We start from the raw sequence: 15,938 nt of genomic DNA on the forward strand, positions 1-15,938 counted from the left end.
ATCGAGGGGGTGGTAGGCTGTAAGGGCCGACATCTTACAAACTTCATTCAATTCTCACTTTTGCTGTCTGGTCGTAGGGGGTAGGACACTTAAAAAATGAAGTGCATGTGCTGAAAGATATTCTCTGTCAAGCTGTCTTCTGGTAGCATGCCCTTGACAATAGTATTGGTAGTGATGAACATTTCATTTACCGTTCTTTATAGGGGTCCTGGCCTTCCCACCCTGTTGGCCACCAAGATTTCCAGCAAGTGTTGAAAAGTGAGAATCCCATATTTGTGATGACTGAGAGCTCTGCTTTTGGGCAGAAATAAAACATTTTCATTTATGCAACATATCTATAATGATCGTACATATTTCAACAATCCCTCCCTGTTTGTTTTAACCCCTTCGCTGCTGGGGTCATTCCCCTGCCGTGCTGAAGGGAATGGGGGCCCGCACAGCGCCCCGGTGCTCATGACGAGCTCAGCTCGTCATGAGCCACGGTTCTCGTGTGCTCATGACGAGCTGAGCTCATCACGGCCACGCCCGTTTCAATAGAACGCTCAGCACAGCAGGGGAATTATCCCCGAGTTTGAGCGTTCTAACGGCTGTGACGAGCTCAGCTCGTCATGAGCACACGATAACCGTGGCTCATGACGAGCTGAGCTTGTCATGAGCATGGGAGGGGTTAATTACAAATAAATGTTACCGCCCTAAGTCTCCGAACTGAAATGAGAATTACTTTCTGTACCCAGTACACAAGACACATATAATTTTACTGGTGGAGATGCCCTGTGGCCCCTGGTGATACTCCATCAAAAAGTGTACTTTTAGATGGCCCAGTTCTCAAGCTGCAATCATTGACCTCCTCTCAACTAACCCTTCTCTTCCACAGCAACATATCTGGGCAGTGGTGGTTGCATGGCTTATTCTACGCCCTTACATCAGAGGTGAGACGCTGGAAAGGCTCAGCAGCATCAGTGCGGTCATTAGATATAGCGGTCAGTCCATTATGTCTTAAAAGCCTTTGTGGCTGATTGTGCAAGGCCCTGGCAGAAAGCAAGGCTGATGCAGAAAAGATGGCATTAAACCCACTTGGCTGGGCTCCTGCCAATGATTTCTTGTTGTCCCTCTGATGCTACTGATTTACAGCGAGGCTGTATATGGTAGGGTGTTCTTTGTGAAGAGAGCCAAGATATCACCAAATTGTCTGGCAGAGAATCAAAAGGATCAAAGGAATAGTCTTTAGTAGTATTGTAAAGGCAAGTGTCAGCGCTCAAGTAATGCTGTCTGACTTAAGTTATTAGGAGCAAAGAAGGCCTTTGGAGACTAGCTGTGTACGCTTTAACACATTATACCTCATGACGTGTGTTGTGAAGGCTGTGGTTTGAAAGTCCCAGTGGGTGGAGCATGCTTCGTTCTTTAATTGTAAAATAAGATGGAGTCCAACTGTATAAACATGAGAGCATAAGTGTAGGCACCAGGTAGTGAGAAAAGCAATGTAGACTGAAATTACCGTAGCAATACAGTGCAAACAATTGGGATGTCACTGAGTGATCTGGTGTAAGGAGACGGCGTCAAAAATAAAAAAAAGTTACTAGCTCAGTCTGCTGAATCCGAGTTCATATGTTAATTTGAAACTTAAAAACGTCTTAAGCCTTTGCTTAAAACACAAACACTTGTCGCTTAATGAGGAACCCTGACCCAAACTGACTGACAGAACACAGCACCACCAGGACCTGGAAGGAGAGGCAAAAAAATCCCCAACCACGAAGGGGCACAGGGAAAGGCACAGCAGACAACCAGAGCCAGGCCTCCCAGAGAGCGAAGAAGCAGAGGGAGGGATTCCAGAGCTCACACAACAGACCCAGCGGCACAGCCAGCCGAAGGGAGCGGTACCGGAAAGGATAGAAGAGCACAGCCCTGGACCTCGGCAAGGCACACGAGAACGAGCGGCCAGGAAAGGACCCAAGCAGGGACCGAAAGATAACCCCAAGCAAACCAGGGCCCCACAGCTCAAAGCTCAACCCAACCAAGCCAAGAGGCTTACCATCAACCCAAACGCACAAGCGAACAGGAGGCCAAACACCTGGACTGCAAGGGCAAAACCAACAGAGGCAAAGCACAGGCCCCCAGAGCACACCTTAACAACCCAGGCAACAAAAGCAAAGGAGAGGAGCCCGGAGAAGCCAAAGGTGCACTATCCAACAGGGGAGCGTAAACAGACCCAAACAAGGGGAGAAGGAACACCCCAGAGCCAACAAAAGAGCAAGGACCACAGACCGAAAAAAACAGCCCGAGCGGTAGCACAAGACCAACGACAGGCCCCCAAAGGAAAAAGGCCAGAGCCCCAGACCCGAGGCATAGCCAACCGCAACCCAAAGCGGAGCGAGAGGGGCGGGGTAGCAAAGCACACCACTACAGCACCCCACCGAACAGTACAGGAGAACGTACCATAACACGGAAGGCCTGGGAGTCCCACAACGTAAACAGTGGCAGTATGGCAACACCGGCAGGAGCCAGCTCCCGGGGAGGCAACACCTGCACTGCCCATCTGCTCGGGAAGCAGCAAAATGGCCCCCACAACAGGGGAAGCCACCACCCAACACCCACAAGCAGGGAAAGGACACAATAAAACAGGGCAGGGCACAAGGACCGGGCAACCGAAGAACAAGAGGCCACCCAAGGCAGAGGCCAAGGAAGACCAACGACCACCAGCCCCCACAGGAGGCCAAAGAAGCAGCAGGTGAGAAGGCAAGCCCAACAAGCCAACACCCAACACCAGCCAGAACCCAGCAGGTCCCCAACCAGCATCGCCCCGGAGCCAACAGTCCAACAAGGCCAAGGGACCCCCAGAACTGAGGAAGAACAAAACAGCCCCCCCACCCCTGAAACAAGGGGGAGGACCCAGTGAACCAGCGGAAGGCTGAAACCCCCAGCACGGGGCAAGCCAAAAGCACCCGGAAGGATGCAAGAAGCGCCCAACAGTGAAAACCGCAGGAAAGCAGGCACCCATACAGGCACGCACCAGGCCCTAACCCACAGAAGGGCAGGAACCAACCAGCGGAAGGACCGCAAGCAGCCAAAGGAAGACCAAGAACCACATGGCATCAGGACCCGAAAAGGGCAAAACATCAGACAAGCAGCTAGGGGCGACCAGAACAGGTCACAGCAACAGGCAAACCCAGGCACACCCCAATCCAGCCACAGACCAGGGCCGACCAGGGTCAACAGAAGCCCGCAGGACAGGATGGCCGGAGACCCAGAGGCCAGAGCAAAGAGGCCACAAAAAGAAGCCAACAAACCTCGGGAGAGACAGCCCAAAGCGAGCCACGGCCCAGCAAGCAGACACCACCCCAGAAAGGAACCAGTGCCGACCCGGCCAACCTACAGGGTGGGCATAAGGCACAACAGAAGGCAAGGCCGCAGCCCAGCACATGCAAGAAAGAAGCCGCCAGGCATCAGGCCCCAAGGGGACAGGCCAATGGGAGACCCACCGGGACCAACTCCCAGCCTAGAAGCCAATCAGCAACAAGTGCCGAGCAAGCGAAAAGCCAAAAAGCCAGGGAACACACAACCCACGAAAGAAGCCCCAAACCCAAAGGACCCCCCCACCCCAGGCAGAACCACCCCAAAAAAAGGCAGCCACCCAGGGGAACCATGGCCCAAGACAGGACAGCAAAGGCAAGGAAGCCAACGTCGCAGGCAGCTGAAGAAGCAAAAGGACCGCCAATACCCCGGGAGCAGGGGGCAGCAGAGGCAGCGAACCAGTCCGGAGACACCATAGGGCCCAGGACCGAGATAGCAAGCAGACCCACGCCACATGCAGCCAGCAAAGCACAGAGGGCCAGCACGCAGGAACAGGCGCCAGCGAAGACAGGAATCCACCAGCACCGGAAGATACCTGAGGCCGACTGGAACCAACAGCACCTGAAAGAAAGCATGGAACCCAGACAGCAAAGCTCAGGGAGACCAGCGGAGGCCAGGGCAAAAAAAGGGCGCAAGAAGCGCAAGCAGGAGGTCTCTGGTGCAAACCCCGGCACCACCCATAGGCCCAGGCACACAGTGTAGCAGCGACCAGAAGGCCAAGCAGGCAGCAACCCAAACACCGGAAGAGGGCATGGGGAGAAGACGCCACCCAGGGCTGCAAACAAACCCCACGGAAAGCAGAAGCCAAATGAACCCGGAAAATCCATGCGAAAAAGGAGAGATGCAGTAGCAGGGAGCGAAACCACAAGAGCGTGTACAAAGGCACAGGAACGAAGGCAGCAATGCTGACCCCGTCAAACAGCCCATGCCCGAACCGGCCAAACTAGAAACAGCAGCACGTGACACTGCAAAGGAAGCTACAGCAAAGGGACACGACGCACAGCAGCTCCACATAACATCAACATAATGCACAAACGTGAGTCACAGCACACCAGGATGGGAACAAGTATGGAAACACAGGATACTGAGAGGATGCCCAGCCCAAAGCCGCCGACACAGGCTGGAAAGGCGGCAGCTCCAGCCGCACGCCACAACCTCGTCCACTGACAAGAATAGGAAGGAATGGCCAGAGGAGATGCGGCGTGGGCAGAAGCGGGAGAAGCCTAGCGGAAGAGCGCTTGCACTGCAGGCATGGGGCCCTGGGTACAAACCCCGGCATCGCCAGGTGACCCCCCCCCTTCAAGGCAGCACCCAGGAGTCAGCCAACATACCCCCAAAGCAGTAAGGAGAAAAAAAGGGACCGCTACGCGGTGCTCACCAAGGGGGCAGGAAGGGCGCACCACAAGCCGACTGCCCCCAAGAACCAGCCCAGGCGTGCACCAGGAAACGAGCGCCGGGAGGAGAAGCCTGCCGAAGACGGCCTCCAAGGCCACAGCAAGGCCTGCTCCAGCAACGACCCAACCTAGGGGTGGCAGGAAGAAGAGTAGGCCGGCAGGACAGCAAACGCCAGGCAGGGGGCCCAGGAGCATCGCCCAGCAGAGCCCCAGGAACCGCCAAACAGCCGCAGCAGCGCGTCCCCCACACCGGCCAAGCCACAGGGAGACCCGCAATGCAAGCCGGAAGAGACCGGGAGGAACGGTGCTCCAGCCGCAAAGGACCGGTCGACAATCAACGCAGCTCCTGGCAAGACCGGCAGGCCAGAAGAATGCAGAAGAGGACAGCGAGGACAGTCCAGCAGCCCCGACGAGTAGTCCAGTTAAGAATCCATCAGGTAAGTCCAACACATTCAAATCCGTCGGAAGACAGAAAAAAAGAACAGGCTGAATGCTGGGCTGGTACCGCTTATGTACTCCCAGTGGGAGGGAGTGGGTAGGGTATCCCAGCATGCTCCTTTTCTTTTCTTTTTTGTCATGGAGATGGTCATCTCCAATTAGTAAGGAATGGTACGAGGACAGGAGGGACCTGGGGGTAATGGAAAGCATTTTTAACATGTTAGTGCTAAGGTGTTGATGTAACGTCACGTGAAGGAGCAGCGCTTCCTTTACCTGGCTGACCCAGCAACAAAATGTCATCGCTTGATTTAGGTCTCCAGCCGGGAGCCCAAATTCTCGGTGGCCCTGGTGGATCAGGGAGACCCCCGAGAGCGGAGGGAGTATGTCGGGCAGAGCAGCAGGCAGCGGGAGGAGGGAGGACGCAGCTTCTGAAGAGAGGGGGAATTCCCCCAGTGGGTGGATTGCAGGTCATAGCTCTAACCAGTCTAGTGTCCCCCAGTGGGTGGATTGCAGGTCATAGTTTAAACCAGTCTAGTGGTTTCATACAGATTCTCAAACCGGCTAGAGACATAACATGAAGTTTACATTGAATACATAGGATGGAAGGAGTGTACGTCACTCCGTGAAAAGGGTAAGAAGCAATTATTTTCTAGGAACAATTCTCCTGAAGCTATCCAAAACAGGGCATTGTTTACAGCACACTCTACTGGGTTGTATTCGCATTTAAATAGCAGCTCGGGTTTTTGCTCTGTGCTGGCGGCTGAGGTGGCTCCGGAACCATCGAAAAAAATAGTCAATTATGTAAATTCTTTAAAATGTATCTGCCAGCAGAATAATCCAAAATCAAACCTGTGCCAGGTAAAGCCATTCATACCTTTGTATGAAAACTGCTGGCGAGAAGAACGAAAGGCTGCATTGGGAGCCGCTTGTGAGTGAAAAGGTGTAACAAGCATGTGAAAGTGATGGGACGGAGGCAGAGGGTAAAGCACAAGAAATAAAAACAAACTTAATGACCCGTGACTGAGGAGACAGATGGTGGCTGCGCGCGAGAACAGGAGCGGTAGGCCAGCCAGTAGCACTTTGAAAACTCACCTACTAAATGTCTCTCCGAGCAGCAGCTCAGCGAGACCTAAAAAAGGACTACGATGCATCCAGTGCTAATGCATTAATTCTGGTTGTGTTATAGCGCTTTTTAAAATTAGTTTTAGCCACATTGCAAAGCAGCCATGCTTTCATTGACAAAGCCAATATCTCTCATTGGTGAGACCTACTGCTTTCCCAATGCTTGTTGTGCTTCCTCAATATACTGCTGCTGGCCCATATCTACCCCCCCCCCCCTCCTCCTCCACATCAACTAGGTTTTGAGTCTGTCTAGATCTGCTCTGTAGTTGAATTCACACAAACTTTGGACCTTCTGTGATTACCATTCTGTTGCTTGGTGTTGAGCTCAGCGATCTGCCTTGAATCTGGTAATCTCGGTGTGGTGGCTCGTTTGCACCGGCTGTTTACCACGTCGCTGTTCTTTACATTAAATTGCTTGTAGAACAAGTGTTAGTTGCTGCTTAACTGTTGATGAAACTGTGGAAGAGGCTACGGCCACGTTTTTGTTACTGTTCATTGTTTGCATGTTTTGATGAGCGATTCCCAAGGGTGTTATTTTTCTTCACGAGAGACAGTTTTATGCTTGTCTTCTCCACCTCTAAAATATGCAGCACTTCAGAGTCCAACTCACTTTTCAAGTAGAGGGTCCTTTCATTTGCTTTGTAGGTTCATCAGTGCTCCGCAAGCATTTATTACCATCTATGGTTGGATTCTGTACTTAGGAGCTGGCCTTCATAGTGCTTCTGCCTGTGAGCAGGGCACTGGTCAGACTTTCCACTGCCAGAACCCCTCCCAGGTGTGCAATTCATCCCCTCCCTGTTGGACTTATCATAGCACTGCCCCCCCCCCCCCCCCCCCCCACCTCGAATCACTCTAGGGACAGCTGATTATGGTGCATCAAAGACTGCGGTGTATTTTTTTAAAACATGGATCATACACTTTGCAACTTACTGGTTGGTCATTCAAAAAGCCATGGTTATTACACATCCTATTTATCACTCAAAACACTGACCCAATGGTTTGTTTCTGTTTCTTGCTGACAGCACTTACCCTGTGCGAGGCCCCCTTTGGCAGGTGTCTGTGTCCTGCGGGTTCCAGGCTTCACTTGCTACTGACTTTGTGGGCGGCCATCAGACGTGGGCCGGGCTGCAAGTGCCGTTCCGCTTGCCCTGGACCCTTGCTGATCACTCGCTTACTCCCAGTGCCCCTGCTGTAGTGTCTAGCGTCATACAAACACACGCAGACACGGGTTGCAGGTCACAGCCACTTTATTTATCGTCCTTCTTCCTCGTGGGCTAACGGCTAACTGCCGTCCCTAGCCCTCAGCTCCTCCCTTTCCACCCACCCTCGTCCACCCTCGGGCAGGTCCTAGTGCCTGACCGCTGGGGTTACTTGTGGACATCATTACATCTCCCCCCTCTGTAAACAAACGAAAAGCAAATAGTATGTACCCTTTCTTTCTGGTCGTTAACTGTCTACTTATAGTTCTTCAATCAGGCGGGACGGTTTTGTGATGATCCGTCTGGGGCGCGACTGGAGGTCAGGGCTGTCATGCTCGCGCTTGTCAGTGGTTTCTATCAGTGTCTGACTGTGAAGTGGTAGTGTCTCTGGTTCTCCTTTCTCTACTCTTGGTTCAGTCAGTAGTTCCTTGACGGTGGGACGGCACTTCTTAAAGTACGTCACGTTGCGGGTAATTCGTCTTCCGTCGGCCTCCGCAGTGATCATAGTTCCATTTTGTTGTATTACTTTCAGAGGCACCTCATGGTATTGGCAGTCAGTCTTTCTGTGTTCTTGCCGCGCCAGCACCCAGATCCCTTCGTGAATTTCAGTGGGAGCGGCATGTCGCCGTTCATCTGCATAGTCCTTCATCTTTTCCTTCTTTATATTATCCATGGCTATCATCTCCCCATGGTCAGAGTCGAGATATTATTAATTCGTTGCGGGACTCATTATTGGCAGCCTTGTACGCACTGGTCGTCCTAGCATGATGGTGGCGGGACACTTGCCTGTGGTGGAGTGTGGCGTGTTTCGGTAGGCTTGTAGCACCTCGTTCAGTGCTGTCTGAATGTTCTTCCTGGTTAGTTCTGCTTGTTGAATAGCTCTCTTGATCGTGGTCATGAAGCGTTCAACCATTCCGTTCGCCTGAGGCCATAGAGGTGTGATCTTCCGGTGCTTGAAATTGAGGTGTTGAGCAAAGTCAGCGAAATCATGGCTGTTGAATGGAGGCCCGTTGTCTGACTTCACCACTTGAGGAATGCCCCACGCAGCAAAAACCTCTTCTAAGATCGGTATGGTGCTAGACGCTTTCGTGGATGTGCATAGTTGTGCGAAGGGGAATCGGGAGTATTCGTCCATGACTAGGACATATTGGCCCGACTTGATTGGCCCAAAGAAGTTAATGGCAATGTTTTGGCAGACACCCTCCGGTAGTCAATCAATCAATCAATCAATCAATGCATTTGTAAAGCGCACTACTCACTCGGAGGGTCTCAAGGCGCTAGGGGAGGGGCGGTCCGCTACTGCTCGAACAGCCAGGTCTTGAGCTGCTTCCTGAAGGCGAGGTGGTCCTGGGTCAGGCTGAGGTGGGTCGGGAGGGAGTTCCAAGTCTTGGCGGCGAGGTAGGAGAAGGACCTTCCCCCTGTGGTGGCTCTTCGGATGCGGGGGACGGCGGCGAGGGCGAGGCCGGTCGACCGGAGCTGGCGTTTGGGAGCGTAGAAGTTGAGGCGGCTGTTGAGGTATCCTGGGCCTTGGTTGTGTAGGGATTTGTGTGCGTGGGTGAGGAGACGGAAGGTGATTCTCTTGTTGACCGGGAGCCAGTGCAGGTCTCGCAGGTGTCCGGAGATGTGGTTGTGACGAGGGATGTCCAGGATAAGTCGTGCTGAGGCGTTCTGGATCCGCTGGAGTCTCTTCTGGATTTTGGCGGTGGTTCCGGCGTAGAGCGAGTTGCCGTAGTCCAGATGGCTGGTGATGAGGGCCTGGGTGACCGTCTTCCTGGTCTCGGTGGGGATCCACCGGACGATCTTCCGTAGCATGCGCAGGACGTTGAAGCACGAGGAGGAGACGGCGTTGACTTGTCTGGTCATGGAGAGGGAGGAGTCCAGGATGAAGCCCAGGTTGCGTGCGTGATCTGTCGGTTTGGGTGCGGTGCCCAGGGCGGGGGGCCACCAGGAGTCGTCCCAGGCGGAGGGCGAGGGGCCCAGGATGAGGACTTCCGTCTTGTCTGAGTTCAGTTTCAGGCGGCTGTTCTTCATCCATTCGGCTACCTCTTTCATCCCATCGTGTAGGTTGGCTCTGGCGGTGGCTGGGTCGTTGGTGAGGGAGAGGATCAGCTGGGTGTCGTCGGCGTAGGAGATGATGTTGAGGTTGTGCTGGCGTGCGGTGGCAGCGAGGGGGCTCATGTAGACGTTGAAGAGGGTAGGGCCGAGCGAGGAGCCTTGAGGAACGCCGCAGATGACTTCGGTGGCTTCTGATCTGAACGGGGGGAGGCGGACTCTCTGTGTTCTTCCGGCGAGGAAGGAGATGATCCACTCCAGTACCTTCTCCTGGATTCCGACGTTGCTGAGTCGCTGCACTAGAGTACGGTGGCAGACAGTGTCGAAGGCCGCGGAGAGGTCCAGGAGGATGAGGGCCGCTGTTTCTCCGTTGCCGAGCAGGGCTCGGATGTCATCGGTTGCTGCGATCAGGGCGGTCTCGGTGCTGTGTTTGGCCCTGAAGCCAGACTGCGAGAGGTCGAGGGATCCGTTTGTCTCGAGGAAGGCGGACAGCTGTTTGTTGACGGTCTTTTCGATGACTTTTGCAGGAAACGGGAGCAGCGAGATGGGGCGGTAGTTCTTGAGGTCGGTGGGGTCGGCCGATGGCTTCTTAAGTAGAGCGCAGAGTTCGGCGTGCTTCCAGCTCTCTGGGAAGGTGGCGGTGTCGAAGGAGGCGGTGATGATGTCCCGTAGGTGGGGTGCGATGACCGCGTCGGCCTTGTTGAAGACGTGGTGAGGGCAGGGGTCGGTCGGAGATCCGGAGTGGATGGAGTTCATCGTGCGGACGGTGTCTTCGGTGCTGATCGGGGTCCAGGCGTGGAGGGTGGTGGTGGGGGGCGGTGGTTCGGTCGTGGCGTGCGCCGGCTGAGTGCTGAAGCTGTTGTGTATATCCGCGATCTTGTTGTGGAAGTAGGAGGCGAGGGAGTTGCAGAGGTCTTGCGAGGGGGTGATGTCGTTGTTTCCGGCGTCGGGGTTGGAGAGCTCTTTGACGATGTTGAAGAGTTCCTTGCTGTTGTGTGCGTTGTTGTCCAGTCGATCCTTGAATGCAGTTTTCTTGGTGGCGTGGATCAGTTGGTGGTGTTTCTGGGAGGGGAGCTTAAGGGCAGTCATGTTGTCCGGTGTTGGGTCTCTGTGCCAGGCTTTCTCGAGGGCTCTGCAGTTCTTCTTGGAGCTCTTGAGTTTGTCGGTAAACCAAGGGGCTTTCTTGCTGCCGGGTCTGTTAGGCGGGGTCTTCAGAGGGGCGAGGTCGTCTGCGCAGTCGCTGATCCACTTCTTGAGGTTGGTGGCTGCTTGGCTGGGGTTCATTGCGCTGGAGGGTGGGTTCTTGCTCAGGGAAGTCACGAGCTGGTCGGCTGTGATCTTGTACCAGCTTCTGCGTGCAACCCGTTGCTGGTGGTGGTGGATCGTGGTCCTCCTGAAGCTGAAGTGGACGCAGCTGTGGTCGGTCCAGGGGAGTCCGGTGGCGTGGCTGAAGGTGATGTCCTTGCTGGATGAGAACACGGGGCCGAGTGTGTGTCCGGCGTAGTGGGTGGGGGTGGTTACCAGTTGCTTGAGTCCGAGGTTAGCGAGGTTGTCCAGCAGGGTGGTGGTGTTGCGGTCGTTGTTGTTCTCCAGGTGGAAGTTGAGGTCCCCGAGGAGGATGTAGTCGGCGGAGGGGAGGGCGTGCGGGCTAATGAAGTCGGCGATGTCTTCGCTGAATTGTGTGCGTGGTCCCGGGGGTCTGTAGTAGGTCTGTAGTGGAGACATTTGTAGTGGTGCAGGGGGATCTGGACGGCTCACTAGTTGACATTGCGGGCAATCTTTCAGAGTCGTCTCTACCATCATGTGGTAAATATTTTACCATATACGAGTTTGCCATATAATTTCAGACAAGTAAAAAGAATAGCTCAATCAAATGAGAGGCAGAGTCCGTGGTGTCTGAGTCTTAAGGGCTTTAATCAAAAATGACTCGAGTCATGGAAATCTATTCCATCAATACAAGGGTTCGGGTATGCAATGATGGCAGAAGAGATGTCAACGATTTATTAACAGTACATGACATATATAGTATAATGACACAATAGCAGTGAATACAGTAGGCGTGACAAGTGAAATGTATATGATAAGAACACATGTGCGTAGCAAAAAGGCGTGAACAAGGGTGTGCACAGAGGCGTGTACTAGAAACGTCACAAAAAAGTGTCATAAGTGGGTGGATGCTTAGAGAATTCTTGCAGAGTCAGCTGAAACCTGTGGCCTGAATGCGTGCGCAGCTAATATGACGCGTGTTTGACGTGCATCGGGAGGAAGCTAAGGGTCTGACTTTTAACACTAGTAGAAGAGACAGAAGTCTGGCATGTCAGATCGACCTGTTCCTATAACATATCTGATATCTCATATTTGGTGGATGTTTAATCTGGAGTAAAAAGGTCTTTCGGGCAGAGGCTATTCTATACTGAATGTATGCATGTCTAAGTGCAATGCACGGAGCCAGGGGCCTACCATGGTAGCGGGAGCAATGAATTTCATGAGGGAGACAGGAAGGCTTGGCCCTTTGCTCTGCAGCCGGGGATATGTTTACCCATTTTGCTAGACAGGAATGTGTTTTCGAGGAGGCTGAGCTGGCTACGCTGATAACTCGAAGGTAAAATACTGTTTTTGGCAGGCAGACCAGGCCGAGCCGGGCACCGCTCGCTTGGCAGGAAGTAAGGCAGAGGTCAGGGATGCATCTCCATGCTGCAGCTTTCAGAGGCAGAGACAGAAGTGGCTTGAAGACAGAAATCTGGGCCTAGCTCGGCAGAGCCAGGAAAAAACGTGAAAGTGCACCATGTAAAGACGGTGGCACGGCATACTTAGGAACTGAATTATCGATCCATTCATGGTGGATCTGATAGAGGACATGTCAACGTTGGACGCAAATGTATTTGCGTCATCAGATTCGGTTGTGGAGGGAAGTTACATGCACTTTGAACTCGTACATGGAGTCGATGGGGTACACGTTAGGGGACACACTTGACCATAAAAATTTCAATTACCTCATTCCCTCCTTGTCCCCTACGTACCCATTAAGATATATCTATTTTCATGAGACCATCTATTTGTTCATATAACATCATCTGTTCTTCTTTCTTTCTTCGGGAATGGGAACGTGAACTTGAATGGGGAACACATGCTGTGGCGCACAAGCCGCAAATCGCTGGCCCACATTGTAAACATAGACAACAACTGAATACTATGGCCAATATGATTCCTAGGAATGACAGTAGCTTCCATCCCCAGGCCGATACTACACTCCAGAGCCAACCGGACCAAGTCCATGAGCCTGGATTCTGATGTATCAGATGAGCAATCTTGTGAAGTCTGGTAATGGCTTTATAGACTGATGGCGCGTTATTTGGAATAAACACGCAACAACTGGATCCGATGACTCTACAAGCTCCGCCCTTATCGGCCAGGATGACGTCAAGGACAAGGCGGTTCTGAAGAACAACAAGTCTCATAGCAGACTGCTCCTCTGTTAAGTTGCCCAAAGCAGAAGTAGTCTCATTCACTACCGCTTCGAGTATTCTGGTTAATCTACGTATCAGTTTACTGTTAGAGACAGTGCCTAGATAGGGAAAGAATCCTTTATTGAAATCTGTATATTGTTCCCATGCGGTTTCAGTCTGATCAACTAGTGGGAGATCTCTCTTGTGTCTAACAATATTAAGGCGGGAATTTCTGTGATAGTCAGATGGGGCTAGGAAAACTGGTGGCAATAAGAATGCAATGAAACAGGTACCATCCCAGTCTGGAGGTAAACGGACATAAGCTGTCTGACCACATATAAAATAGGAATGTCGGGAAGCTTTGAATGTAGACTTGCCTTTATCACTGAATTCGACCACAGTAGTACAGTCACTGTGACCTAGATGTACTGAACCATTCTTTCTGACACATAATACACCTTTTGCTGGGAGAACTGATATGGATGGCAAGTCTGGACTGGTTTCTGACTGAACATTTAGAATCATGAGGTTAAGTGTAAAATTGCCTAATCCATACACTTCATTTTCTAGATCTGTCCCTGTCATTTGTGGAAGACCCTCCTCGTTCGGGAAACATGCTTTGTTCATGACTGTGTTCAGATTTCCCCATATCCAATCGCCTTGGGAAACCCTAGAGTCGGTGTCTATAGAGGATATTAAACTAAACCATGCACCACAGGAACCATTATGTGTAAACGGGTAAGGAAAGAGGGGCAGAGCTCCCTTGTAGTTCCGATAGGTAGGGAGTCGGCCACATATCCAACAATTAGTAGCATTGTTGATCTGGTGAGAATGATGTAACATACGAATGAATGTATTGTTGCGCAGCGCAAGTCGATAAGACAATTCGTGTGGGGGTAGAGCACTAAACGTGTGCTCGGCAGTGTCATTAGGAAAAGAATGTGCAAGAGGAAAATATATGTATAGCATCCAACTCAAAATAATAATCGTAAGACTCAGAAAAAACATAATAAGTAATGTGCAGACGCATCTGCTACGGAGATTTTTACAATATATTTGTTTCTTAGTCTCCTGTCTATCTCTCTCTCTATTTGGGTCTAACTTGTACATTGTCAGAAACTGCCTAACCGCTTCACCCGAGGGGGACTTAAACAATTAAACTGTCTGACTTACTAGACCTCAATTTCTGTCGATACTCTTGGGGAGTTTTCTCTATAAGAGGGAGTTTAGTATCAGTCTCTGGTATGTGAGAGTTCTGGGAATCAGTTTTTGGCGGAAGTCCATAAAATCGCTTCACATGACTGGAGTGCACCCAGCCCTTCCTCCCCTCCAGCTTAACAGCAGTCCTGGTTGTTAACAAAACAATCTTCGGCTCCTTCCAGCGGGGCTCCAAAGGGCTTGACCGGTCGAAATTTCGGACAACTACAACGTCCCCCGGAACCAGTTCATGTGGCTTCACCTCGGTGTTGTCTGGGAAGGCTGCCGCAACCTGTGAACAACATGATTGTAGTGCAGACATCAAGGAAGCAAGGTAATCTGTCAGCATATTACTGTCAACATCAGTGATTTTTCGCGGCAGAGGCGTCCCCCACATATTAGGAGGTCTACCGAAGACCACCTCATACGGGGATAGTCCTGTCCTAGAATGGGCTACCATTCGCATATAAAAAAGGGCAACTGGCAAAGCTACTATCCAATCTACTCCTTTCTCTTTACACACTTTGGCAAGGCGAGTTTTCAGAGTCTGATTGTGTCGCTCCACGAGACCTGCAGCCTCGGGATGTCGGACACAGTGAAACTTCCACTGGTACCCCAATAGAAGTGAAACCTGCTTCATAAGTTCAGATGAGAATGGCTGACCGTTATCTTAATACACGACATGGGGCAAACCGTATCGAGGGAAAAACTCACGAACCAACTGCCTGGCAGTGGTCGGGGCAGTGTAATCTGGGACGGGATATGCTTCTGTCCATCGGGATAGGGCACATACAACTACGAGGACATACTTAAATCCTCGGCATCTGTCCATCTGGATATAATCCATCTGGAGAACTTCAAAAGGATAGTCGGGAGGATGAAATCCACCTTGCTCTACGGGAATCCCTTTTCCTGGATTGAACTGACAACAGATCATGCAGGTACGCACTTTCTGTTTTGCTGCTGCTCGTAAATGCTTGTTGAACCAGAGGTTCTGTAAACTGTCTAACATGGCTATTTCTCCTAAATGTGCTGGACTATGTGCTGTGTTGATGATAACTTGAACCATAGAGTCGGGGGAGAAACCATGTGGTCTTTCCCCTCGTCATCCATCCCTGGTCTGTCTGGACCCATCCTTGTTCAGCCCATTTCTTTATTTCATCTGGAGTAGCATGTGTCTGTATGTCGATGACATCTTGTGTGGGGTCCCTGACTGTCATACAATGTGTCAGTGAGGTTACATCAGTCTTTATCATGTCCATCGTTTGAGTATGAGTCAGTGCTGTATGTTTCGCTATGCGGTCTGCAAAATCGTTGCCCTGAGAAATAGTGTCTGTGACTTTAGTATGTGCTTTGCACTTCATGATGGCTATGGCTGTAGGCAAATGTATTGCTTCTAACAGAGCTTGAATGAGGGGACCATGTTGAATCTTGGCTCCGTGAGAGGTCAAGAAACCTCTTTCTTGCCAGAGGACACCGAAGTCGTGAACGACTCCGAATGCATAACGTGAATCTGTGTATATGTTTACTTTCAGGTTCTTGGCTCGTATACAGGCTTGGGTCAGAGCAATGAGCTCTGCTGCTTGAGCTGACAGGGTGTCAATGCGATGTGTTTCTATGACTTCAGTTTCAGTGGTCATTGCGTATGCGGCCACTAGTTCTCCTGTGCTTGTTCTCATACATGAACCATCCACATAAAGTGTCAGGTCTGGATCGGGTAATGCAACATCTGTCAAGTCTTG

Source organism: Lissotriton vulgaris, chromosome 10, assembly GCF_964263255.1.
Source record: "Lissotriton vulgaris chromosome 10, aLisVul1.2, whole genome shotgun sequence".
NCBI lineage: Eukaryota > Metazoa > Chordata > Amphibia > Caudata > Salamandridae > Lissotriton > Lissotriton vulgaris.